The sequence below is a fragment of the Cryptomeria japonica genome, chromosome 1 (genome assembly GCF_030272615.1).
Source record: "Cryptomeria japonica chromosome 1, Sugi_1.0, whole genome shotgun sequence".
Lineage (NCBI taxonomy): Eukaryota > Viridiplantae > Streptophyta > Pinopsida > Cupressales > Cupressaceae > Cryptomeria > Cryptomeria japonica.
In genome coordinates this window covers 592,881,281-592,908,435 of record NC_081405.1, presented here as the reverse complement: position 1 = coordinate 592,908,435, position 27,155 = coordinate 592,881,281, and positions in this window count along the sequence as shown.

The following is a 27,155-nucleotide window of genomic DNA, read 5'->3' as shown; positions in this document are numbered from 1 at the left end:
ACTTAGCCTGCACTGTAACTCGCGAGATTCACCTCGATAGAATACTGTACTTAACACTTCCAGAACCAATTGTCAACACAAACCAACTAGACTCTTAAACACACCCAAAGATAACATCCATTGAATACAATTAAAAACTCATAGCCTTCCTATCACATAGGAAGTTACCTTAAGCAATTCTAAAATACATAATATTACCAATTAAGAAAATACCACATATACAAAATTATACCGATCACATATTATTGGCAATTACATTACTACATTATTGCATTAGTATAAGCTAAAACAATGTCTATCTTGCAGCATGGCTAGAAAAGATAAGATCCAAAATACCATTCATAACTCATGAGAATAACATCTATATCCAGCTGGAAGCAAAATATAATCTTCAGATTAATAAAGAAATTCTAAGCATGTTCGCCCTCTAGGTTTTCCTCTACATTTCCAAACCCATCGAATGTGGGTGGTAGTTTGTAGACTTGCCTATCGAAATGGGTGTGTAGGAAGAATCTATTAATTGTTGGATTGAAGTACATGACTGAGGGGTAGCATTTTTAAATCACCTTATATCATGGTGTTTTTATATCATTTATCTCTATTCCCAGTTGGGTGAACTAAAATTTGAGGGCAGTGTTATATATTTCCTACATACCACATATCATAGTGTTTTTACCTTTATTATTATTATTGGCTCATTGTTGGGTGAACCAACAAAAGGAAAGGGGTTGCATTGGGTTAATACTCCACATCATGGAGGTTGCAATGGAAAGTACCCACAATGGGGTATTGTGGGGGTTGTTCCCACGATATGTACATCGTGGTAAAACACCCACAATGCCACCCATTTGTGGTGTAAGGGGCAAGAGGGGGTGTTGCAACAACAACACAAACAAGATACATATGCCCCCACCCAACTAAATTATACAAAAGAAATAAAAATATATAAAATAGGGAAGAGACAGGGGCATCCATAAAGGAGTAAAATTTGAATTTCATGAACAAAAAATCCTCATCCCATGAAGGGATTCCACAATTAAATTCTCAGAAATATGTATTGAATTTTAAACACCGGATTTATTGGAAGCTCAATTTTCATAATGAAAGGTTTCAGACCGTAAAGAAAAGAAAATGAACATTCAATCTTCTAGTTGTACATTCAAGATGCAGAAATAAAAAAAGAACTAACTGATTTTCACTATCCAAGCAAACATGGTAAATCAAATTTATTGCTCCAATATCAACATTCACAAACAACTTAATATGTAATGGAATTCACACATATTCCTCAACCCATGAAAACAATGGCAGACACAAGGTAATATTGAAGGAAAATCTTCAACAAGACTAAGGTTTTCATACCCAACCTATGGAATTCAAATGAGGAGTTGCTCTGCTGAAGAAGAACTTCACCCAATCATCCAACAACAACCAAAAATCCAGCCAAGCTCCTCCAGAAATCACAAATTGTAAAAGCCCCAAAAGTTTGTAGATAACTCCCAAAAAAAGAGAGTAAAATGATGGATGATCGAGAAGAAGAGATGAAATCACAACAACTTCCTAAAAATCCCTAACCTCCCAACAAAAGAAATCAAATCGCCCCTAATTAAAAATATATCTCTTATTAAAGTATATATTATATCTATATTTTATTTCCCCCATTGACTTTTAGATTGGGGAATTTAAAATTCCAAAATAATACATCAAAGGGAATTGGGGAAATGTATTTTATTATTTATTCCCCTTAGCTTTATTCCACACTATAAAAATAATTATAGGAATTAAATAGTCTTAATTAAATAAATCAAGACGAATAAAAATACATTAAATAAAAATTGAATAAACACTAAATAAATAAATAAATATACGATAAATACTAGAAAACATCATCGAATAAATCGAGCTATAAATAATAATCTTAAATAAAATCTAAAGCGAGTAGATTCACTAATAATAGAGTCTCCAATATTTCTTCTGAGACTTGGTCAAATGCAACTGCGGGATCAACATATAATAATAATTATCAATTTAATTTCAAATGTAAAAATGATTAAGTAATCAATATCCTCAAATATTAATAAATTACAATAATGCTCAAAACATTACATATTAGAAATTGAATAATGCAAGAATAAAAAATAGTATTAAATAAATATTTTATCAAAATAGATCATTAATCACAAATTACATAAATTAAATAATCAATCTATGCTATAATAAATTAAATAATCAATCTATGCTATAATCAATAAATCACATGTAAGTAAATTAAATAAATTAAATAAACTAGACACATAATCTCACCATGCCACATACTCACAATCATGATGACATGATGACATGGCTAGTCTCTCCAAGATTGATGACAAACAACCTAGACCTAGAGTGTGGGTAGGGAACAAATGACATCGCCAACCACATATTTTCCATTGGGAAGAGGCACGCTCACACCTGTCAAGCTAGGAGATCTTGCACCTGGTTATCCTGGAGGAATGAATGCCTTAGTACCTGTAAACCTACAACCACCACAAAAATACATGTGCGTACACACACACACATATATAGCAGACAAGTGGAGGAATTTTGCAATGACACATCCTGATAACAACAGTTACGGTTCCCCCACATAGAAAGTCACATAGTATCCAAACAGTAACACATAGCACATGCAACATCACATCATAAGTAAATCGAGCTAGTGTTAGCATGTCCATTTCATAATAGAGAAAGATCACTAATATCTATTAAAGCACATGATAATCAGAATGCTAACACTATGCATCAACAACGACATATATACATATAAAAATTAATCATCATCATGTTAAACATCTAAATCACATAAGGTCATAACAAAACATGAGCATAATCACTAATATCAGGAATCATGAAATCATATAATGTTTGTCAATGATCAACAATGAGGTACATATGAAAAGACAAAAATAATATCCATGTATCATGTATATCTAATCATGTCTATCATATCCATTGCTCAAAAATAAAGATTTGATCAAGTCTACCAAAGTGGAATGGGAATCTACTCAAAGGTGAACACTACACCATCCTTTGTACAACCATTAGGTAACGTGAATTCACATAATGCCTAGCATTTCCCTAAGGAACTAAAATACATTGCATCCTAATTGTAATCTTGAGCATCCTCTCATGGCCTTGATGAACCTATTACAAATATTGCATCAACTGGGTCAAGGAGGAGCATTACATCCTCTCCCCATTGGGTTCGACTTACTCCTAGAACTCGCAAGGGTTAAGATACATCAATCATTACCTGATCCAAGCTCTCCTTAAGAATAAGCGATAACTAGATCTACTACAACATAGTTACCAATATTCTATCTGTTCTACCTAATATTGGGCTTCGACAACTATGTATTGCTTAGTCATTTCCTGACTGAAGGTGAGATCAACATCAGAGTTCCCTGTTCTTACCTTATTCATTCAGTGAAAATGCATTCCTCTAGAGAGAACAAGTAATAATCCTCCTACTAGCTACTAGGTAATTACTGGATTGCTGAGCTATTACCATGATAATATCCTTTAACCACATTTGCGAGGGTCAAAATTCTTAATTTCTATCAATTGAGTAGGAAATATTGCAATAATCTATACTATTTAAGCATAGTGATACTCCTTTAACATCTATTTGTATACTCATAAGTAGACAATTAGGCCTTTTGCACAATTCCTCCTGCCTATGACGTCCCGAAATCGCTAAAAAGTCCATGACATGGGTCCAAGCGAGAGAGAAATTTCTAAAAAGTGCACCTATTTAGGCTAATTTTTAGTCAACTCAACTTAGAACTTATAAAATTAGGTGACCTATTTCTTTAGAACCGTGGAACTTTCGACATGTAGATCGTATAATTTCCCTCACCATGCTTCCACTACACTAAAAAATTTAACAAGTTTTGTGTAACTATCTGTGGTGTTCTCCCTTGCACATACTATCGGAGGTCTAAAGGGGACATGATAGAAACAACACTTAACACATAATAGGCTCACAATGCAATCACATTTAGGATAGTCACCATAGACTGGAAAAGAGAAGCAAAAAAAAGAAGAAAAAGTCCATAATTTGAAATCACAAAAAGAAGAAAAAATAATTGCCGGAAAAATCCAATCAAGAACATGATGCGGCAAGTGTCACTAAAGATAAATCAAGTAAAAGAAACAAGAAATTGGTGACCCAACCCTAGTAACAATAATCTGAAACCACATTACTCATAATAACAAGAAATTAAATTTCAAATAAACAATTCATTTAATCCTCATCATGATGTGATTACTATTAGTCACACCAAAGGGAGTAACCGCTACACATCACTCAAGGGTACAATGCCCTTGAATGAGTAGAGAGTGCATGCCTTGTGATTATGACCTTTTCTTAACTTTCATTCATATCGTGGACACCTCACCATTGCACTTATCATCTGGATCAAGAGAGCATCTATCCAAACTCTCCTTTTAGGGTGTTCACTGACCCAAACAATCTGTAATTTGATAGGTTTGAGGCATCTAACAGGATTAAACTTAACCTAATAATACAATTTCCCAATATTCAATCAATCCACAATCACTTAATACAAGATCCATCTAATAGAAAATAATACCTTTCAAGTATTTCAACGTGATCATTTACTTTGTCATGATTCCCAAGCACCAAACATATCAACTTATCACAAACCATACCTTTTCATATCTCACCATACCAATCTCAAGAAAATTCCAAGAGTCCTTCCATCACATCTCCATAATCCTTCAATCACCTGCAACATACTTCATAATAACAACTTTCAACTTATGATCAACAATAATAATAATAAGACAATCAAATCTCAATGAGTCTTCAATATCCTTTTAACAATGAAGATCCACCATCAATGCCATACTCTCAAAACAACTTCCAATCTGTCAAAATAGTTAGTCAAGGTCATTCATTCATATCCTTCTCATTTTCATACAATAATAGATATATTTTCATATGCTTGGGCTCACAAGCAACTTTTACTGGCAATCAAACTTGCAAACTTGTTGTCCACACTGCCTTTTTTCCTAGATCAATACTCTGTTACTAATAAATTTCACACCAATCCACATTAAGAAAATATCTCTAGTGAGAATGTAGATAATTTGGTTAAAAACAACAAAGGAAAATTTCATAAAGATCCAATCATGCAATAACAAGTTATTCCCTTTCTCCCGAGACTGTATTTGAGTGTCATAAAAGAATAAGAAAAATGCATGTACAGTCTATCTAGGGCATCAAATATCTTCAACAAAACAAAACCATTTTCTATGAAAAAAAATTCATATGAAATCCCACTCAGTCTACCACTAAAATCCAAAAAATCACAATTTTTGAACAGTTAGTTTGGAAGTTATGGTCAAACCCTTCTCTCTTACATTGTCAATGAGGGTTTTGTGATAGTTTTATGAAAACACACCCATTCTTCCTTCTCACACCACAGCCAATCCTCAAACTTGATTCAAATAAAATCTAATTCACTAGAATAACATTTTAAATAGGCTTAAGGCTTCATGAAATCCAATAAACCATAAAATATTCCTTACAACAAACAACGTGATTATTGCAAAAGCACAGTTAAAACATTACACAAAACAATTCTTTTGTTCATTGAATAATCTTATAAATACATGCCAAAATGGTCCATTACCATCCTTCCTTCCTTTATCACTCCTTAGATAATCATTTCATTTGGGTTTTACTTCCCATTTTCATGAAAACTTTCATGACTATCAACCTGTCTACCGACTAGGTGTGACAGTCAAATCCATAAGGAAACAAATCTATGAAACTATCCTCCAACTTGCCACCACCATTAAAAATCAACAAAAAAAGCCCATTTATATCGTTTACAATCAATTTTTAATAGTTACAATTGAATTACAATCCTTTGTGACAACATTACAATGCGTTTTTGTGTTTGACAACTTTTAGACACAATTGACAACTTTTGAAAATTGAACTCCAAACTTAAAAAAAATTTGAATAGACATAAAAAATATGATAACATGGACTCACATAGAAATTTTACATCATTTTCATCCCTCCATGGCACTTTTACACACTTTTGACCTTCTAGACCCAATTAGGGCTCTAACACATAACTTTGAGCAACTTGATACATATGAGGTACATTATACTTTCAATTACATTAAAATGACTCATAATGCTTCAAAATGACCATAAAAACAAACATGGACTCAAATAATCTGTAAAATGACTCATATCTTGTCCTTGACTAGGTGCTCTTGCACCATATAGCAAGCAAATTTTTTTTTTATTTTATGTCTCTTATATTGTTATCTTTGTGTTCTATACATATTAATAATTCATAATTGAGGATATTCAACAAGTTTATCTTTTGGAGATTTCATTAGTCCTTAGTGGGTTTCCCAAGGAAAAACTCTTACATAATCCAAGTTACACCTCTTGGAATCCTTTGCCTCAGTGAAAGTGGCTTGTAGTTCAAGTCCTAGGTGCAAGGTTATATTTAGTCAAGTTAGGGTAGGGTTCGAACATAGATGTTGAAGTTTGGGTAATTCCCATCTTATTATGTAGCAAGCAATGGTGCCTATGATATTTATCTCTAAGGGTTTATATGACCCTTCAATCTCGTGGACTGACATAGGTTCATTTCTGGAGTGGAAAGGATCACTTCTAAATTGCTACAATATGACTCTTAAAGTAAATTTTCAGCATGATTGAAACACACAACAACAAACAGAGATTATAGTGTTGTAACTTGGCTCTGATACCAACGTTTAGCACCCACCAATAAACCCCAGGGAAACTTACATCATATATGCTAAAAGAGTGGAATAATTTTTATTTTTTTACTAAACGAGGTTTCCATCTACTTACATTAGGCAATATGTTTAAGAGTTGGTTCATAAGTTTCATCTTAAACTTAAATGCTTAATTATTGTTGGTTACTCTATGTTTCCAATTCAAGCAGAATCATGTTTATGGGGTTTCTTAATCTCCCTAGGGCATTGACTTCACTATTTAAATAACTTTTACTTACAATTCATGATCAATTCATTACATTGTAATCATCATAACAATTCACATATATGCACCTAATGTTGTAACTTATCAAGGAACACCACTACATGTTCACGCAAGTGTACTATCTAACATAGAATCTTCACCCAAGAATATGCTACATATGCTTCCCTCTATTCTCCTAATGTATCCTATCAACAATAGTTATTAACAAATGCATACTAAGTATGATATACACATCCCCAATCCCTAGCTCATCTAGGAACTAAAACCTGTTACTACTTACTAAATTGTCATTAGTTTTATGTCCAAAGTCATTCTATATATACTCTAGTCGGTTACTACTACCGAAATATTCAGTCGGTAAGCACAGAGCAGTCGGTTATAGAAGAAAGTAGTCATAGAGCCTAGTATACACTGAGCTGTCTATCGAGTAACACTCTATGTCTACTGAGCAACAAAAATTATATACCAAGTTAGCACACACCAAGTGAAACATGTTACCAGATTCATTGAACCTAGACACACATGGGAAAATGTGTTACAAGATCGAGGAACAAAGAATCGTTATCACATTGGAAATTGCACTTAAAGATTTTGTATGATCTTGAGGTCGTCTATCCAATGAAATATTTTGTATGGTTATTCATTTGATAAATCATGTTTGTAAGATCGAAGTAATGAACAGATCACCAACATAAGAGATCTATTTATACAACATGAATTGGGATCAGATAAGATAGAAGATATATATGAAGCAAGACATGTGTGATAGATAAGGAAGCACTAAGTATTGTGACTGTCAGAGACACAGAGGTCACCAAGAAGGATTTCAGAGAACAGTCAAGGAATAGAGTAAACAGAAGGGTTTACCAAGTTACTTTATGGATTACCGAGGTATGCTATAAGCAAGGTAATCTCATTTTGAGCACATAGAATCTGCTATAACATTTCAGATGTGAAGTTGCAGATATTTGTAAAGATTTTATTGTAATATTTTGAGTTGTAAGAGAAACCTTTAATAGGGTAAAAGACTCTAACAAAGTCTATAAATTGTAAGGCCTTTAACTAGGTGCGACATTTAGAATAAGTGTTGTAAAATCCTTTAGCAAGGTAGATCTAATGATCTTGATACTCCTAACAGGGTAAGCTATCAGAAATAGCTAAACATGTAGCTCTAATCGAGCACCCTTTATTATTGCAATAGTGAAGTTGTGGGTGCCATCCCCACCATAGTTTTTCTCCCTAACCAAGAGTTTCTGTGTAACCAAAATATATGTGTTATGGAGTGAATCATGTATGATTGTTATTTATTTGTTTTAGCTTTATGTTATGTTACAAAAGTTTTTGGTTTATGCATAACAGTAAATTTATTGTTGAAGAAAGGATTTGAAGTACTGATTCACCCCTCCCCTCTCAGTACATTAGCTTTCCATATTGGGCCTAACAATTGGTATCAAAGCTTCAATCTTGGAAAAGGGTTTAACAGCCTAAAGAAAAAGATCTTATCAGTGGAAGGCTATAAACAATCTCGGAGAATTGTGTATTTGCAAGAAGAGTTGGATCATGCTAATCAAGTGATTGCAGACATGCAAAGACAAATGCAAAAATCATTAAAAGTAAGAAGAAGGTTATCTGATGATCTAAATGACTCACAAGAGTTAGTGGAACAAATTGAGACATCATCTGAGAACAGTATATTTGAAGAGACTAAAGAGATGATTGAAGAACTGAAAGAAAAGAACAAAGCACTAACTGATCAGCTAAAAGCAATGAAAAGAGGACATGAACATTTTAGCACACACATGACTGAAAATCTTGATGCATTGAGGACTGTCAAGGATAAAGTAACAGATCTAGAAAGAGAAAAACAACAGCTTGAAGCATTAGTATCTAAAAAGAATGACGAAATCACTAGGATGACTGGAATACAAAGTAATCTGTCAGATCAATTGGGTTATGCACATCATGAAGCAAATCTAAAAGATGATGAGAATCAAGCATTGAAACTTGAAGTATCAAGGTTGACCGATGAACTTGAAACGGAGAAGAAATCCAAAGAAACACTGAAGAAGAGTTATGAAGCATCAAAGATGTTGGATGAGCAACTGAATACAAGAAGACCCAACAAAGTTGCAGGACTAGGTTACAAAGGAAAAGACTCTACTGAGAAGGGAATCCACACTACCGAGAGAGGAGAATCATCAAAGCAAGCTGGAAACAAGAAGAACATCAAAGGAAAGAAGCCTATTTGCAACTACTGTGGAAAACAAGGACATACTGCTAACATGTGCCAAATCAGAAAAGGTAAGCAACTGAATGTCACAAGGTCTAATGGTTATTGTTACAATTGCAATAAATATGGTCACACATCTAGTCAATGCAAGATGAAGTATGTTAGAAATTATCAAAAGGCAAAATTCAAAGGATTTTGTAAAAAATGCAATAGATATGGACATAGTACCGAGAAGTGTTGGTTTAAGCAAAAGAACTATATGTGGTCCACACACCAAGCAAATACTAGAGGCTACCAAACTCACACAGATCCTAACCGATAATATTCTACAGTACCATGGGATTACAATACAAGGATATGGTGTGAATCCTATGGAAGATCTAGACATATAAGTGCCAACTGCTTTATAAGGTTTGGAATGAACAACCAAAGATCATGGAGAAATCTTGGTATGACATGTTTTCATTGTCACAAAGTTGGACACTTGGCTATAGATTGCAGAGATCAACCTAGAGGAGACATTGAAGAAATAAAAAGCAAATTCCAGATGATTTGGAAAAAGAAGGAAATTGTGTCAAATGAAGAAAGCACCTTATCTACCGAGTTAGGTGCACCTATTCCAAATTAATCGGTAAAGGTATGAAGGGACTGCATTCTCTCAAGGTTAAATATTAACAGTTCCTATTTTATCATGTACTTAATTCAAAATCTGCATAACTAAAGATGCATTAAGAAATTTGAAATTTTATCAAGTCTTTTGGAAGCCTGTCTAGTCGGTAAATACAGGAAGTCTGGCTACTTGGTAAATGCATAAAAAGGAAGTGGTACTGAGTTCATTTAATGTTTTCTGACCTAACTACATGAAGCCCAATAAGGTATATTGTGTACTTAAAGCTTTTGCGCGGTCATTTTACACTTACCAAGTTTTCAAGAAAGTAGAGCAAAGCGATTCAAAGGCGATCAAACCTCCTCCGAAGCGAAATTTAAGGTATTTACATCAATCACAACACATTGTCAAGCTAGTTTATCGATCATATCAGTTGTGAATATCTGTTTTACATTTGTAAGTGGAAAGCATATGTCGTTTAAAAGTTTTCAAATCCTAAGGATCCTTTGTTAAGTATTTATCCAAAATCTGCAATGGCACCGAAGATCCAGAAGCCCATTGTTGTTGAGAACATTGAAAAGCCCTCATTGAAATACTCTCTAACTCCCAAAGTAGCATCTGAACCAGATGATAAAACTGCATTTTCACTCATTCCAGATAGGGTTTTACTAGTTGAGGATGTTAGATTCTTCACTAAGTGTCGTGTTGAGGAACTAGGTCATGTTGAGATCAAGGACACATATGATGAATTGTGTACCGATGGGAAATTGGATAGCAAGTATGAACACATTAAAATCAAGGGATTGGCCGAAGCCCTAAGCTATCCTCGTGTCTTCAAACTCCAATGGGTCAAGTTTGTTCTGAGCAGAGTCCATGATGATTTAATGTGGTTAGAGGAGCAACCATTCAAGATCAAGGAAATCATTTATTTGATCAACGGTTACCCTATTTTTGATCATGCCCAAGCTCAGAAAATGATATCACAAAAGGAATTGATCACTTTAACCAGAGTTGAATCTGATTGCAGAGGACTGAAACTAAACAATGTCATCGATGCAGAGCTAAAGTTTTCCATTAGAGTCATAGGTTATTGTTTCTTTCAATCGGCAAGGGAAAACAGTGTACCCTGTGCAGCAGTCGATTTAGCATATAAAATTGTGAAGAAAGGAATGAAAATTGATCTATGCGAAGTATTGTTGAAAAACCTATTTGAGAATCTAAACACCATAAGGAAGCCGAAGATGAACAACTCGGCTAACACACTGAAGTTTGGATCACTTTTGGTATGCATGTTTTTCTATTTTGAGAAATTCTATCCAACAGTCGGTAATGTAGTTTGGGAGCTACATCGACCAATCACCTATCAAATCAATGACTTCATCAAATGGCTAGGTGATAACTTTAATGATATTATGGATGATTACTTAAGAAAGTTTCAGGAAAAGATGCATAACAAGTATAGAATTCCACCCTAGTTAGTAGAGAAATACAAGGATGACATCTGCTTTGAAGTAGACACCGACTACTGCTATGTCAATCCTGTGGAACCGAGAACTCAATCTTTGCCACCTATGTTTTATGAAATTGATTTTGACATCACACAACAATAGATAGATGCCTTTCTTACATTACCAAGGCATGCTACCGATCTGAGATACGGTACATATGAAGAAGTTAAAGGGAAAGTTAAGATAAGAATTGTAGTACCAAAGGCTACAAGGAAAGCAACAAAAATGATCAAGGCATTAACGGAGAAATTTGGAGAAGGTTCTTCCTCCACACCTATCAAGGGCACTGTAATCATCATTGAGGAGGAATTTGAAGCCCAAGATGTAGCTATTATATTGAGCACCGAGTTGCCTAAAGGGAAAGTTTTGAAAAGGAAGAAACAAGATACATCAAAGGTATCACCGACTCCTTCAGTAAAGTGCCCAAACACAAGATCATCTGCAGCGTCACTGAGTAAGAAACCAAAGAATGTTGCCACACCAAAGGTAACAAAAACTTATAAGAAATCTACTCAAAGACTCTTTTTGACTAAAGAGTCCAGTGACACCGAATCTGAAGATGCAAGCAAAATTTAGATTGTTAAGAGAAAAAGGGAAGAAGTACATAGTGTTGATAACTTTTGTGCTAATCTGAAACAATATGGTTGATTTGGATCATTTAGATATGTTAAGTATGAATCTAGATCTGATTCAAAAAAGAGACAAATTGAAGAAGCCGTAATCTGCACACTTCTGAAATTCTGATTGGTCCTATTGGAAGTAACTAATTCTCTTCCAAAAGAATTGTATTTGCATATTGATAACAGGTGGAAATATGCCATGGACTCAGAAAAGAAGATGAGAGAAAGAAGTTTAGTACATCTCTTTCCAGACATGTTGGTAGATGAAATAAATGAACATCTGAAAAACTACCACACAAACTTTCTAGTCAAGCAAAGAGCCTTGAAATTGATGAATGGCCTTTATCTGGATGTAGAGAATGAGACCAAGGAAAAATGGTAGGAAATCTTTCGAATCAAGAATGATGGTGAGCAAGTTGAAGTTGAAATAGTTGATGTCACCAAGCAAGATCCTGATATCACCGAGCAAGACTCTGTTGACACTATACAAATTGATGAGGATATCATGGACACCGAGGGACAAGAACAGGAAATGATAGAAGGGAATGCATATGCCAAAGTGGTATCTAGTGAGTCAGTTTTGGAACAAGTTCAGCGCTATCCTCCAATCACTCAGCCTGTTTCAACTGAGGCCCCTCAGGATACTGAACAAGGAACAGAGGGTCACAAGTCTATAGAAGGAAAAGCTACTTCTCAGGCCGCTAGGGAAAAGACTTCTCAAGCTCCTTCTAGCATTGAAAATGTTACAGCTAAGACCCCAAGAAAGGATTCATCGAAGGCTACATCAGAGGTTCAAGAAATTGACAAAAGTGTTGCCTCTACCAAGCAACCTATCGAGAGTCAACAAGCCTCCCAAGCCCTTGTATTAGCTCAGCCAGTGAAAAATAAAGAAAAGAAAATGAAAAAGCATAGTTTCAAATTAGATTTGTCAAAATCAATAGTGTTGCGAAATGTAGGCATTTCCAAATTAAAAGGGCAAGCACTCATTGAATTCAGTGAACTATGCAAAGCCAAAGCAGAACAGGAAAAATAAATGGCTATTCAAAAGAAAAACAAAGTACTTCAAAAGGTGAAAGCACTATTCACAGATATGCTACCTGAAGCTACAGTGTCAATAGATGCAACCATCCATATTCAACTAGATGAACTCCTCAATCAAATCGAGACATCTGGAGTAGACACATCTGAATACTTGAGAAAGTTAAAGGACAAAGAACTCACTGCTAAAATGATTGAAGAGATACAGAGAGCCATTTCTATTGGCAAAGTAAAACTTGTCAAATTTATTGCTGAGTTGTCCCCTCAACTCAAGCACATTCTTTATTTATTTCAGAAACTCTGTACATTTTCTTTATTCATTAAAGATATCAAAAATAAAATAGAAGTGATTGAGAAAGAGATCACCGATCTCTCAAATAGGTTGACCACTGAGCCAAACTCTATTCAACATTTGTATGCAAATTTACAAAAGCTCGTGGCTCAACAATTGGAACTTAGGAATGAAGAGCACCAAATCAGGTTGGACATTATGACTCTTCAAACCTTATTCATTCCACACTTGTCCTTTGTCCAAGAGGAGATCAACAAGGCTACCTCCCTATCCACTCAGCCAGAGGGAAGCACCTTAGATGGACTAATTTCACTATTAGCTGACATTACAACTCATAATTCACTCATGGATAGTGTTAAGGATGCCCTCTCTGTTGCTCTTACCGATGCAAGGACAAAGTACAAATCCATTTTTGACTAGTTGCCTCCACCGAATGGTAACTAAGTTTTGATGTTTGTCAAAAAGGGGGAGTATAGTATAAAAGTATCAAAGGGGGAGTGTAGTATATAGGGGGAGTATACCGAGCAGAACAGAGTATTCCAAATGCATAGTTAATTTTGATAGGAAGAGCAGTGAACCGAATAGTGACAACCGAGCAGTTAATACAAAAAATTGATCACCGAGCATGCATAATCAAAGTTTTCTATAGTATATTGATAAGGGGAGTATATCTGAATATACTATTTTATTGACAAATGTATATACTGTCTGATTAGTCAAATTTTGTAAGTATATAGATTTTGAGTTATGACTTTGAAAGAAGTTTTGTCAAACATCTCAACTAATGTCAAAAGGGGAGATTGTATGGTTATTCATTCGATAAATCATGTTTGTAAGATCGAAGAAATGAACAGATCACCGACATAAGAGATCTATTTATGCAACATGAATTGGGATGAACTAAGATAGAAGAGATATATGAAGCAAGACATGTGTGATAGATAAGGAAGCACTGAGTATTTTGTCTATCAGAGACACAGAGGTCACCGAGAAGGATTTCAGAGAGCAGTCAAGGAACAGAGTAAACAGAAGGGTTACCGAGTTACTTTATGGATTACTGAGGTATACTATAAGAAAGGTAATCTCATTTTGAGCACATAGAATCTGCTATAACATTTCAGATGTGAAGTTGCAGATATTTGTAAAGATTTTATTGTAATATTTTGAGTTGTAAGAGAAACCTTTAACAGGGTAAAATACTCTAACAAAGTCTATAAATTGTAAAGCCTTTAACCAGGTGCAACATTTAGAATAAGTGTTGTAAAATCCTTTAGCAAGGTAGATCCAACGATCTTGATACTCCTAACAGGGTAAGCTATCAAAAATAGCTAAACATGTAGCTTTAACTGAATACCCTTTATTATTGCAGTAGTTAAGTTGTGGGTGCCATCCCCACTGCAGTTTTTCTCTCTAACCAAGAGTTTCCACGTAACCAAAATATATGTGTTATGGAGTGAATCATGTATGATTGTTATTTATTTGTTTTAGCTTTATGTTATGTTACAACATTTTTTGGTTTATGCAAAACAATAAAGTTATTGTTGAAGAAAGGATTTTAAGTACTGATTCACCCCTCTCCTCTTAGTACATTAGCTTTCCATATTGGGCCTAACAAAACCATACATTCCTACCAACCAACCAATCACATATGCATATCACAACCTACATACTATGACAACACTAATGCATTTATACACATACTCCTTCCAGTACATGGCATGTAGTAAGGAGCTACCATAATATGTGTATTGCCTAAGAGAATAATGTATCCCACTTAATGCATAGCCTATACCCTTTGTGCTTATGCTCTAACATGAAATGCATGAACTAATACCATAATAAGGTATATTTTTATATTGGTGTTCTCTTACATAATGCATCACATAAGTGCTATTCTCACTAACTCTACCCCCAAATTCATGCACACTAGCCTACTCATGCAACTATATGCACCATGATATTATTCATATATTATTAACTTTATTGCAGCCATAACATAAGTATAAATATCTCACAAATTCTTGAGGTTATCAATTATCTAGTTTTATTATAGTTTTCAGCCATTTCAGTGAATGCATGCATGACCATATATGTTCTTAATAATATCATTCTACTTGGTTTCATTATGACTTTCAGCCTTATGGCTGATTTAGTTCTCATGATGCTGTCTTTTGTCAACATTGTGTCTTGTACTTTTTGTCCTAATATTGATAGATTGATAAGGTCTTGTTTTAAGCGTCTTTATTCAAGTCAAGAATCACATAAATGAAATACTAACATCTACCTATATTGCATCAACATTCTCATGAGAATACATCATTGTGATTTTCTATTTCATTTCCTTTGTTTAAGGTATAACATAATGAAAGTAGATAAAGTATTTTTCCTTTTATTGTATTATAATCATATCGACATACATATATGCATTTTCTACTTAACATATTTATGCCATGTAAATATCTACATTGCTGATCCAAACTAATCTTAACCATGAACTCTTACATTACAACTTACTAATCACTTTTGAACATAAGTAAAAAAATTACATTACATAGTTTTGTGTTTTCTAATCTAGGTTACAATGCACCAAGTCATGAAATGCAATATACAAGAACATAATTACATCATCATCCTTTCATAGGATGTCTTACAAGTTTCCATAAGAGTCTAAGTCCAATAAGTAGACATGGGTACAATATGGGTCACTATTACATAAGGAGTACAATCATGAGTTCAACTCACTTCCTTTCCAACATTCCTATCCTATTAAATAATGAGAGAACCTCACAATAATGAAGTATATAATACATAATTATGCTCCAAGAAACCATAGCCACCATGAAGGAAGATCCAATCCACGCAAGAAGAGAAGAACATACAAGAGGGAGAAACCCCAATGACAAAAATCTCCAACCACCTGACCAACGTGGAACATACAAGGAACTAGCCCCCAAGCTAGGAGATGTTGCTAGGTCCCAACTCCCACTCTACACCTAGTTCGACACTTAGACCAAAGGAATAACATCTTGAGAAGAACTTCAACACACACACACACACATGGAACAATCACAATGCAAGTCAACAATCAAGAAAAATCCTGGAGGCTGACACATCATCAATCATGAATGCAAATGCAAACCAAAGGGATACATGTATGAAGGGAGTGTCATCACATTCCAAACCAAAAGAAACTAGGCTCAAGCCTAAGGGCATGCGGAGCCATCTCAACCTATGAGAGACCAAGGAATATTGGCTTACCGTCTCTATGACCTTCTCATGGTCATCCTAAAACATCCTCCCTAGGACTAAGTCATGAGGTACAATCAATTTTTATCTTTTTAATTATCTAACTACCCATCCCATTCATTAATGTTATCACTTGATTAAGGTACTAGGTAAAATACCGTGTGCCCAAGAAGGTTGGGACTTTGTGCATGCTTACAAGGAACCTCATGACAGTTCATCTATCGTGACCCCTGGTGTCGCAGAGGAGCCCACTCCCTCTACATGGATCCATAAACACACACATGAGGCTCTATGGAATAAAGTAAATCTGAAAGTAAACATCATGCCAAAGCATCTCACACATAACACATTCTCATGAGACAATTAGATGCCAAAATAAATATAAGGAGTGAGCCTCTTGACCACGGAAAAGCATAAGCCAAAATAATGAAACTACTATAAATAAACAACATAACCCAACAAGATCTCCACACTTGCTGTCCTAAAATCAACAGTATTCATTATTCATCCTCATGGAATGAATCATCATGAGGGTACTCAAAAACCATAAATCTTGCATCAATAAGTATCAAACTGAAAGTTACGCAAATCAATAACATATCATCAACAAGATGACCTCTATTACCATGATGCCACATTAATTATAGCATAAAAATGACTTTGACAGAAGAAAGACAATAAGATTAAAATGGGGCAGGATTACAAATATGCTTAGCCTGCACTATAACTCATGGGCTTCACCCCAATACACTGTTGTACTTAACGCTTCAAACAACCAATTGTCAACACAAACCAACTAGAATCATAAACACAACCAAAGATAAAATCCATTGAATACAATTAAAAACTTATTCTCAAATACATAATATTACTAATTAAGAAAATGCCACATATACAAAATTATACAGAACACATATTTTTGGCAATTACGCTACTACATTATTGCATTAGTATAAGATAAAACAATGATTTTCTCACAACATGGCCAGAAAAGATAAGATCCAAAATACCATTCATAACTCATGAGAATAACATCTATACCCAGCTGGAAGCAAAATATAATCTTCAGATTAACAAAGTATTTCTGGGCATGTTCTTTCTCTAAGTTTTCCTCTACATTGCCAGACCCATCAAATGTGGGTGGCAGTCTGTAGACTTTCCCATCGAAATGGGTGTGTAGGAAGAATTCGTTAATTGTTGGACTGAACTACTCAACAGAGGGATAGAATTTTTAAATCACCTTATATCAAGGTGTTTTTATTTCATTTATCTTTGTTCATAGTTGGGTGAACAAATATTTGGGGGCAACGTTATATTTTTCTTGCATGCCACATATCATGGTGTTTTTACCTTTATTATTATTTTGGTTCATTGCTAGGTGAACCGACAAAAGGAAAGGGGTTACGTTGGGTTAATTCTCTACATTGTGGAGGTTGCAATGGAAATCACCCACGATGGGGTATCATGGGGGTTGTACCCATGATATGTACATCATGGTACAACACCCACGATGCCACATCGTGGTGCTGTGGGGGGGTGTACAAAAATAACACTACCCATATGTGGTGCAAGGGATAAGAGGGGGTGTTGCAACAACAACACAAACAACATACATATGCCCCCACCCAACCAAATTAAATAAAAGAAATAAAAATACATAAAATGGGGAAGAGACATGGGCATTCATAAAGGAGTAAAAATTGAATTTCATGAACAAAAACTCCTCATCCCATGAAGGGATTCAACAATTAAATTCTCATAAATATGAACTAAATTTTAAACACTAGATTTACTGAAAGCTCAATTTCCATAATGAAGGGTTTTAGACCGTAAGGAAAGTAAAACAAACATTCAATCTTCCGGTTGTACATTCAAGATGTAGAAATAAAAGAAGAACTAATTGATCTTTCACTAACCAAGAAAACACAGTAAATAAACTTTATTGCTCCAATATCAACATTCATACATATTCCTCAAACCATGAAAAAAATTGTAGACACAAGGTAATATTGAAGGAAAATCTTTGACAAGACTAAGGTTTTCAGACCAAACCTGGGGAATTCAAATGAGGAGTTTCTCTGCAAAAGAAGAACTTCTCCCAATCCTCCAACAACAACCAAAAATCCAACCAAGCTCCTCCAAAAATCACAAATTATAAAATCCACAAAATTTTGTAGACAACTCCCCCAAAAAGAGAGTAAAATGATGGATGATCAAGAAGAAGAGATGAAATCACGAAAAATTCCTAAAAGCCCTAACCTCCCAGTAAAACCAATCAAATTGCCCCCATTTAGAAATATATCTCTTATAAAACTATATATTATATCTATATTTTATTTTCCCCATTGACTTTTAGATTGGGGAATTTAAAATTCCAAAATAATATATCAAAAGGAATTGGGGAAATGTATTTTATTATTTATTCCCCTTAGCTTTATTCCACACTATAAAAATAATTATAGTAATTAAATAGTCTTAATTAAATAAATCAAGATGGATAAAAATACATTTAAAAAAATTGAATAAACACTAAATAAATAAATAAATATATGATAAAGACTAGACAACATCATCGAATAAATCAAGCTATAAATTATAATTATTAAATAAAATCTCAAGAGAGCAAATTCACCAGTACTAGAGTCTCCAATAATTCTTTTGAGACTCGGTCAAATGCAACTGTTGGATCAACATATAATAATAATTATTGATTTAAATTCAAATGTAAAAATGATTAAGTAATCAATATTATCAAATATTAATAAATTACAATAACACTCAAAATATTATATATAAGAAATTGAATAACGTTTGAATCACAAATTAGTATTAAATAGCTATTTAATCAAAATAGATCATTAATCACAAATTGCATAAATTAAATAACCAATCTATGCTATAATCAATAAATCGCATGTAAGCGAATTAAATAAATTAAGCAAACTAGACACAAAATCTCACCATGTCACATACTCAAAATGATGATGACATGGTGAATCTCGCCAAGACTGATGACGACCAACCTAGACCTAGAGTGTGGGTAGAGAACCAGTGACATCTTTGACCACATATTTTCCATTGGGAAGAGGCATGCTCGCAGCTGTCAAGCCAGGGGATCTCGCACTTGGTTACCGAGTAGGAATGGATGCCTTAGTACCTGCAAACCTCCAACCACCACAAAAATACATGTGCATACATACATACATACATACATACACATATATATATATACATACATATATGTATATACATATATATATATACATATATATATATACATATACATATATGTATATATACATATATATGTATATATATATATCTATATATATGTATATACATGTATATCCATATATATGTATACATACATACACTCACACACACACACACACACACACACACACATATAGAGTAGACATGTGGAGGAATTTTGCAATGACACATCCCGCTTGCAAGAGTGGCATGACGTTGATTCCCCCACACAATAAGTCACACAGTATCCAGATAGTAACACATAACACATGCAACATCACATCATAAGTAAATCAAGCTAGGGTTAGCATATCCATTTCATAATAAATGAAGTTCAGTAAAATCTATTAAAGCACATGATAATCAGAATGCTAACACTATCCATGTTTGCATCAACTATGACATATATACTTATAGAAATTGAACCTCATGATGTTAAACATCTAAATCACATAAGGTCGTAACTAAACATGAACATAATCACCAATATCAGGAATCATGAAATCATGTAATTTTTGTCAATGAGCAACAATGAGGTACATATGAAAAGCCAAAAATAACATCCATGCATCATGTATATCTAGTCCTATCTATCATATCCATCGCTGAAAAATAAAGATCCAATCGAGTTTACCAAAGTGGAACGAGAACCTACTCAAAGGTGAACACTACACCATCCTCTGTACAACCATCAGATAACATGAATCCGCATAATGCCTAACATCATTCTAAGCAACTAAAATACCTAGCATCCTAACCATAATCTTTAACATCCTCTCATGGCCTTGATGAACCTATCACATATATCACATCAACTGGGTCGAGAATGGGCATTACACGCTGGGGTTGGGTAGGTTGAGAATGACAATAACTGTCATTTGTGACACTTAAACCATTTAAAAAAAAACTCTAAATATTGGGTTTGATCAAAACTAGGTTCGATTGAACCCTTTTAAATAATAATAAAAAAATAATTTAAAAATATTTTGATCGAACATTGTTTTCGATCGAAAGTATTTAAAATAATACTCTCGATTGAATGTAGTTTTTGGTATGATCAAACATCAATATTCAATCGAAAGGGGTTAAATTTATGTTTCAAACAAATAAGTAAAATTTCTTTGTCCAAAAGAGTCTAACCCACTATTGTGGGTTCACTCATACATTGTAAATGTTTGGAATAAAACTAGATCACATGAAGTGGCCAATCAATAAATTTTAAATATACTCTATATGTATAATGGTACATTAATTTTGGTTGTGACCATTATAATAATGTCCCTTATAATTTAATTTTTAAGATTTAAATATAAGTTTGAATGAGTTCATCACATGTTAGCCTAATAATATCCAAGTTTGACAATCTTGATTATAGGCTTGGCTATGGATATGAGGCTATTTTTATGTTTACAAGCTTAGTTAGATATTATTCCTTAGGATTAAAAAGTATTAGTTTTATAAATCTAAAATTGTTGGAATACAAATTTATTTTCATCTTTTTGGATTAAAATATAAGACACATTTCAATTCTTGCACATCTTTTGTTAGTCTGTCGAATTAAGGAGTCAATTTTTCACTTCATAAATTTTTTGGGCTTAAGGCTAATAACTACAGTAATCAAGTCATCAATAGAAGCTATAGACTATTTTTGAATGAAGTTAGTAGATCACATATGAATAAGCCATTTCAAGGTTATATGTCACATATGCTATAAATTTGATCACAAAGCTAATCAATGCAAATCTAGAACAAATTCAGTGCTACAATTGCAACAAGTATGGACATTTTGCTAACAAATGCATGAATGTGAATTCTCTAGTAAAATCAAATGAATATAAGAAGAAGAATTATATGGTATGGATAAATAAATATGTGTCTGAGTTTGTTTCACCCGAGTTTGGTAAGGGTGCTTCTTCCTCCCAAAATTGATCCAGTAATTTTGGCTTAGGGGAACTTCAAATAAAGATCTATTTGTACTCCCTCTCTTGAAGGTAATGCATGTGGTGTCTTGTGCATGCTAGTGTTGATCATGATGATGTTGTTGGTGTTATATGATTTGGTATTGCATATGAGTACAAAATTGGGTTGACGTCACCATGACAAGATGGTTTTTGGCATTAGAACCCTAGGTATAATGAACAAGTAAAATATGAAATTTTCAAGATCATTTTTTTTGCATTATGCATTCAAGAGTTGAAGAGTAGAATGAAATTCAATGAAGAGTAATGTGAAAGGTATTTTTCATATCTTTTCTCTATGGATCCTAATATGTCTATTGGGGGAGAATCTAGCAATAAAAATGTTCTAAAAATTGAAAAAGTGCAGTTAGAGGAATATTATCATGAGAAAATTAGGAATTTGAAAAGTTCTTTGTCAAATGTAAAATTGTAGAAAATCAGGGAATTAGGGCACAAAGGATTGAATACTTGGTTCGAGTTTCCATGGTTTGTAGAAGAGGATTCGATGAAGTTTCTTTTAAATAATATTAAGGATGTACATATTATGTTCATAGAAAAACCCTATCCAATTTTGAAGGAAGAAATATCAACTATTTCTGGTCTTTGTGATGTTGGTCCCATTCTGGTGAAGAGATCTATTAAGAAAAAAGAAGTCAAAACCCTAACCAGTGTTACAGGTGATCAACAAGCATTGATAATTGATACAATCATCGACCTTGTAGTGAGGTATATTTCTTATGGAGTTTCCTACAAAATTTATTTTAGAAACGGAGAATGATCAAGTTCGGTGATAACAAAATATATATTGTATATCAAATGGTGAAAAAAAGAAAAGATTTTGATTTCTGTGAGTTATTGTAGACACAATTAGTAGAGAATATTAATTTGATAAAAAATGAAGGATATCCTTTCCATTTTGGTTCTCTGATCATGAGCTTAATGTTTCACTTCACAAAATCCTTACCATTGAAAGATAATGTTGTGTAGAAATCCAATATTTCTGTTCTAAAGAAAATTCACAGGTATTTAGATTGTTTGGGAGAAAAAGATTAGGCTGTACAAGAATCATTTCATGAACCTTCAAAATATGTTATGCTTTAGTCTAGTTCCTAGCATTGTCAATAATCCTAAGGAGAGTCCTTCCTCTAGTAGGAAAAGTTTAAAGAGAAAAACTGATGTATCTTCTCCAAAACCAATGAAGAAGATGAAGAGTGAAAAGAAAGATAACTTCCCTTGATGATCTGGAACCATCTACAAAACCTAATGGAAATTTATCTTTAGTTTAGAAAAAAAAAGGTAGTATGGATGGAGATGATCTTTGCAGAGTAGAAAATAGTTTAAGTATGCTCGGGGAAATAGATGAATAGAAAAAGATTGGAGATTTGTGGCTCGTGTGACCCTCATATGATAAAGATAGGATTGAAGAAGTTTTAGTTGATTATTTTGTCCATAACAATATTTCTCCAAACAATATTGCAAATATTCTCTCAAATTTTGTATTTTAAATTATTGAAGACTGTATGAAGCAACCTCCTAATGAATCACATGAAAAAGATGAAGATCGGGAAGATATGGAAAAGAGATGTGACTATGCTCAAAAGAGATTGTCTAAATGCATTCAGGAAATAATTTTATTAGAGAATCAACTAGAGTGTATAAGTATTGTCTTCAATGGCCTATGGCTATAAAACATTTCAAAGCTAAAATTGATTCCATTGAATCTGAGTTGAATTCCATGGGTAAATCATTTGACATTTTTAGTGGAAGAATTGGTAAACAAAGAAATAAGATAAAATATTTACAATTTTACCTTATATTTTTCCAGAGGTAGAAAGAAGATGTGGAAAATATTTTCTCAAAAGTGAAGGATTCAATTGAAGCAATATCTAAACATCTTTCCAGTCTCCTTATTGAAGTAGAAAAGTTTCTAAGGAACCTTTCCATCCGAAGTTCTATCTATAATTGTTGATACGTTGATAGAAAAAGACAATTTAGGTGTGAGTCTCAGTTTGGCTGTGAATTCTCGGAAGGATTTTCTTCCGAAACCCAAAGAGAAGTATAAGAGAATTTTTCCAGGAAAAGCATAATTGAAAACCTTTCTATATCATAGTTTTGGTAACCCTTTGTCCTCAATTTCAAAGGGTAAGGAATATTGTGTATTGGAAGAAATATTGATGCTTAAGGAGAATTAAGGAAAGATTATGTAAGGGGGAGATATGGAAAATAAGTTGTAAGTATTTTTCCATCAATGACAAAGGGGAATATTGTTATAAATACTTAATTGGTTGTCATTAATGTCAAACCTGGTGATCCAAATTGGTCCAAATATGATGCATAATAGTAGAAGATAGGTATGTGTGATGACAAATAGTGGAAGATAGATATGTATGTATGAAAGATAGTCAATAGTGTTTGCATGTTATTGGTATACTCTCATAGTATATTGTTGCTCCAAAATTGTGTAGTGTCAATATGTGGGTATGTTTCTCATAGTATCTAAGTTTTGTTGTTGATTATGGAAATCAGTCTCATGTTCAAGATGTACATGCTTTAATGATAATACAATATGGTGATATTTATTTGACAGTTCTCAAGATTGTAGTACGCTTCATTCTTGTCTCATTGGAGCTATGATAACACATTTTTGATATGTTGGTTGTCATTGATTAGGATTATTGTATTCAAGTTTTGGTTATTTGAAAGTCATGATTTAGATGTTGTTCTCCGAAGATACATTCGACTATGCAGTGTTTGATAGTTCTATGATCTATGATTTTCCTCTAATTTTTTATTTCTAATGATAGTTCTCTTAATGATCTATTGTTCATGTATTTAACTATTACTATGCTGAGATGGATCATGTTCTTTATGCTTCAGAAGCATTTTCTTGTGGAAATTTGAGGTTATGTTCATTTTGGATTAGGCTGACCTTGAATGTTTTTATTGTTGTTTTTCTCTGGTGCTTGTAGTCTGCAATTTGACAATTGGAATATCTTTTGGGAAAATATTTTTGAGGCTGAATTGATGTATTTTCTTCTTGGTGCATATACAAACACACACATATATATATATACATATACAAATTGTGTTTATAGATGAGCGAAGGTGATGAACTGTTGGCAATCGACACTCAATTGGTTGGTTTCACTATGTTGTCATTGATATTGAAACATGGCAAGCTACTTCAACTTCATGTTTTGGTTCAGTTGTGTACCGTTTGGCACTTCACAGACATTTCACTGGTATCGACACTAGCACCAATAGGATGAAAGGAATTCTCAGGTTACCGACAATGTAGACTGACAAGGTTTAGGTAATGGAGGTTGACATCATTTGGATCCGACATTAGCAATTAGTTTTTATATTCATTTATTTATGTTATCTGATCGACATGTATATTGATATTGTAATTATCTTTGTAAGCTAACATAAGTCATGATAAATGATAAGGGATATATAGGTCAGTTGGTTCGATCAGTTTTGATATATAATGATGGATAGATGGATAGGAGAACATGATAATGTAATGCAAAATATATCAGAGAGATCATGTATGTGAGGATATTTATGTAAAGGGGTATTTCGATAAAGGGTTAAGGGTATCAGACCAGAACAAACAGAGCTTAACCAGAACTCTATTCAAACATAGAAAGATGCTATCTTAGTAGTTCACTCATTTCTCTAGATTATAATATGGATTTATATGTAGTCAGTGAGGCTCCTTTTGTGATTGAGCAGTGTGCTCTAGGTTGTAATCCTTCCTACAAGTGCAGGTCCCTTTATTTTGTAATATCTCTTCATATGGCCAGTGAATTGATATTGTGGGTCAAAAATCCCACCGTAGTTTTTCCTCTTTGAGGTTTTCCACGTATAATTTTGTGTGTTATGGTATTCATTTATGTGATTGGCTTATTGGTTGCTTTACTTATTTTAGTTATATATGTACCGGTATACCGATTGGTGTATGCATGTTTTAATAAGGTTAAAATTGATTATTTTAGTAGAAAACTAATTCATCCCCCCTTCTCAGTGTTCTTGGATTACAACAATTGGTATCAGATCTTTGTGCCTCAGAGGAAGTTTAACAGCTTGAGGAAGATCCATAATCTAGAATCCATGGATATGTCTAAAAAAGAAACTTGAGGTAGCACTTGAAGATTATGATGTTGAAAGGATAATTAACTTGAAGTTACAAAATGAATTAAATTATGTTCAAGAATTCATTCTTGTCCTATAGGAAAGGTTGTCATTTGTTCAGGCTAAGAGGAAGGAACTTTTGCAAAATTAGGATGATGAAGAGAAAGATGCACTTAAGGAAGTGCGTCAAAAGTTGAGTCAGGAGAACATGGTCATGAGAAATGAAATGAAAGCTATAACTATGATAATGTCTAAGGGGATTGAAGACTGGAAGAAAAAGGAGGAAAATCTTGCTATATCCTTAAAGAACAAATTTGAAGAATGCGGTAGGTTGGTTCATGAGAATGATATGTTGAGAACTGATTTAGTACAATCCCAGAGTAATGAACAGGAGCTTGAGAGAAAAATGATAATTGTGAGAGATGATTTAACTATTGTAAGTGAGTATAAAGAAAAATTAAAGATTAGTTCAGCACAACTTCATGAATTATTGAAGAGACAAAGGCAGATTGGAGATTCAAGTGGACTTGGTTTTGAATAAGGTCAGAGTTCTGATACTGCAAATGAAGATAAAAACCATAAGGCACCGGTAAGACAATTCAATGCTTATAAATTTAATGGTAGATGCTTTGTTTGTAATAAATTTGGTCACATGGCTAGGCAATGTAGAAATAGAGAAATTCAGAACAATAATTCTGCCCCCGATAAATGTTCTAAAGGCAATAAGAATGGTCATAAAACAAAATATTGCAAAATGAATGTAAAATGTTATGCATGTGGAAAAATTGGATATATGGCTAATCAATGCAGGTCAAACAATTATATCGGTTTTAGCAAAGCAATTCAAAAGAACAATGTTACATGCTATGCATGTAATGAGGTTGGACATATTGCTAAATTTTGTAGAAGCAGAAATCCATCGGTTGGTAATAGAGGGTCAAATGAGAAAAGGAAAGAGAAAGTTAATGAAACCCGAAAAGATCATACCTAGAGATGGGTTATGAAGTCAGAAGATCAATCTGCAGATGGGAATGCACTGGTTACTTATCTAGTAGAGGAGGTTGCTCCTACACCGACAAGAAGCTCAACTGGTAATTGAGGCAGATTCCTTAGGGTTAGGCAATAATTCATGAAGATGCTGCATATGCCCCAGGAAGAGGTTCTGGAAGATATTCCAGACATTGGAGATGCTTATCTGACATGGAGA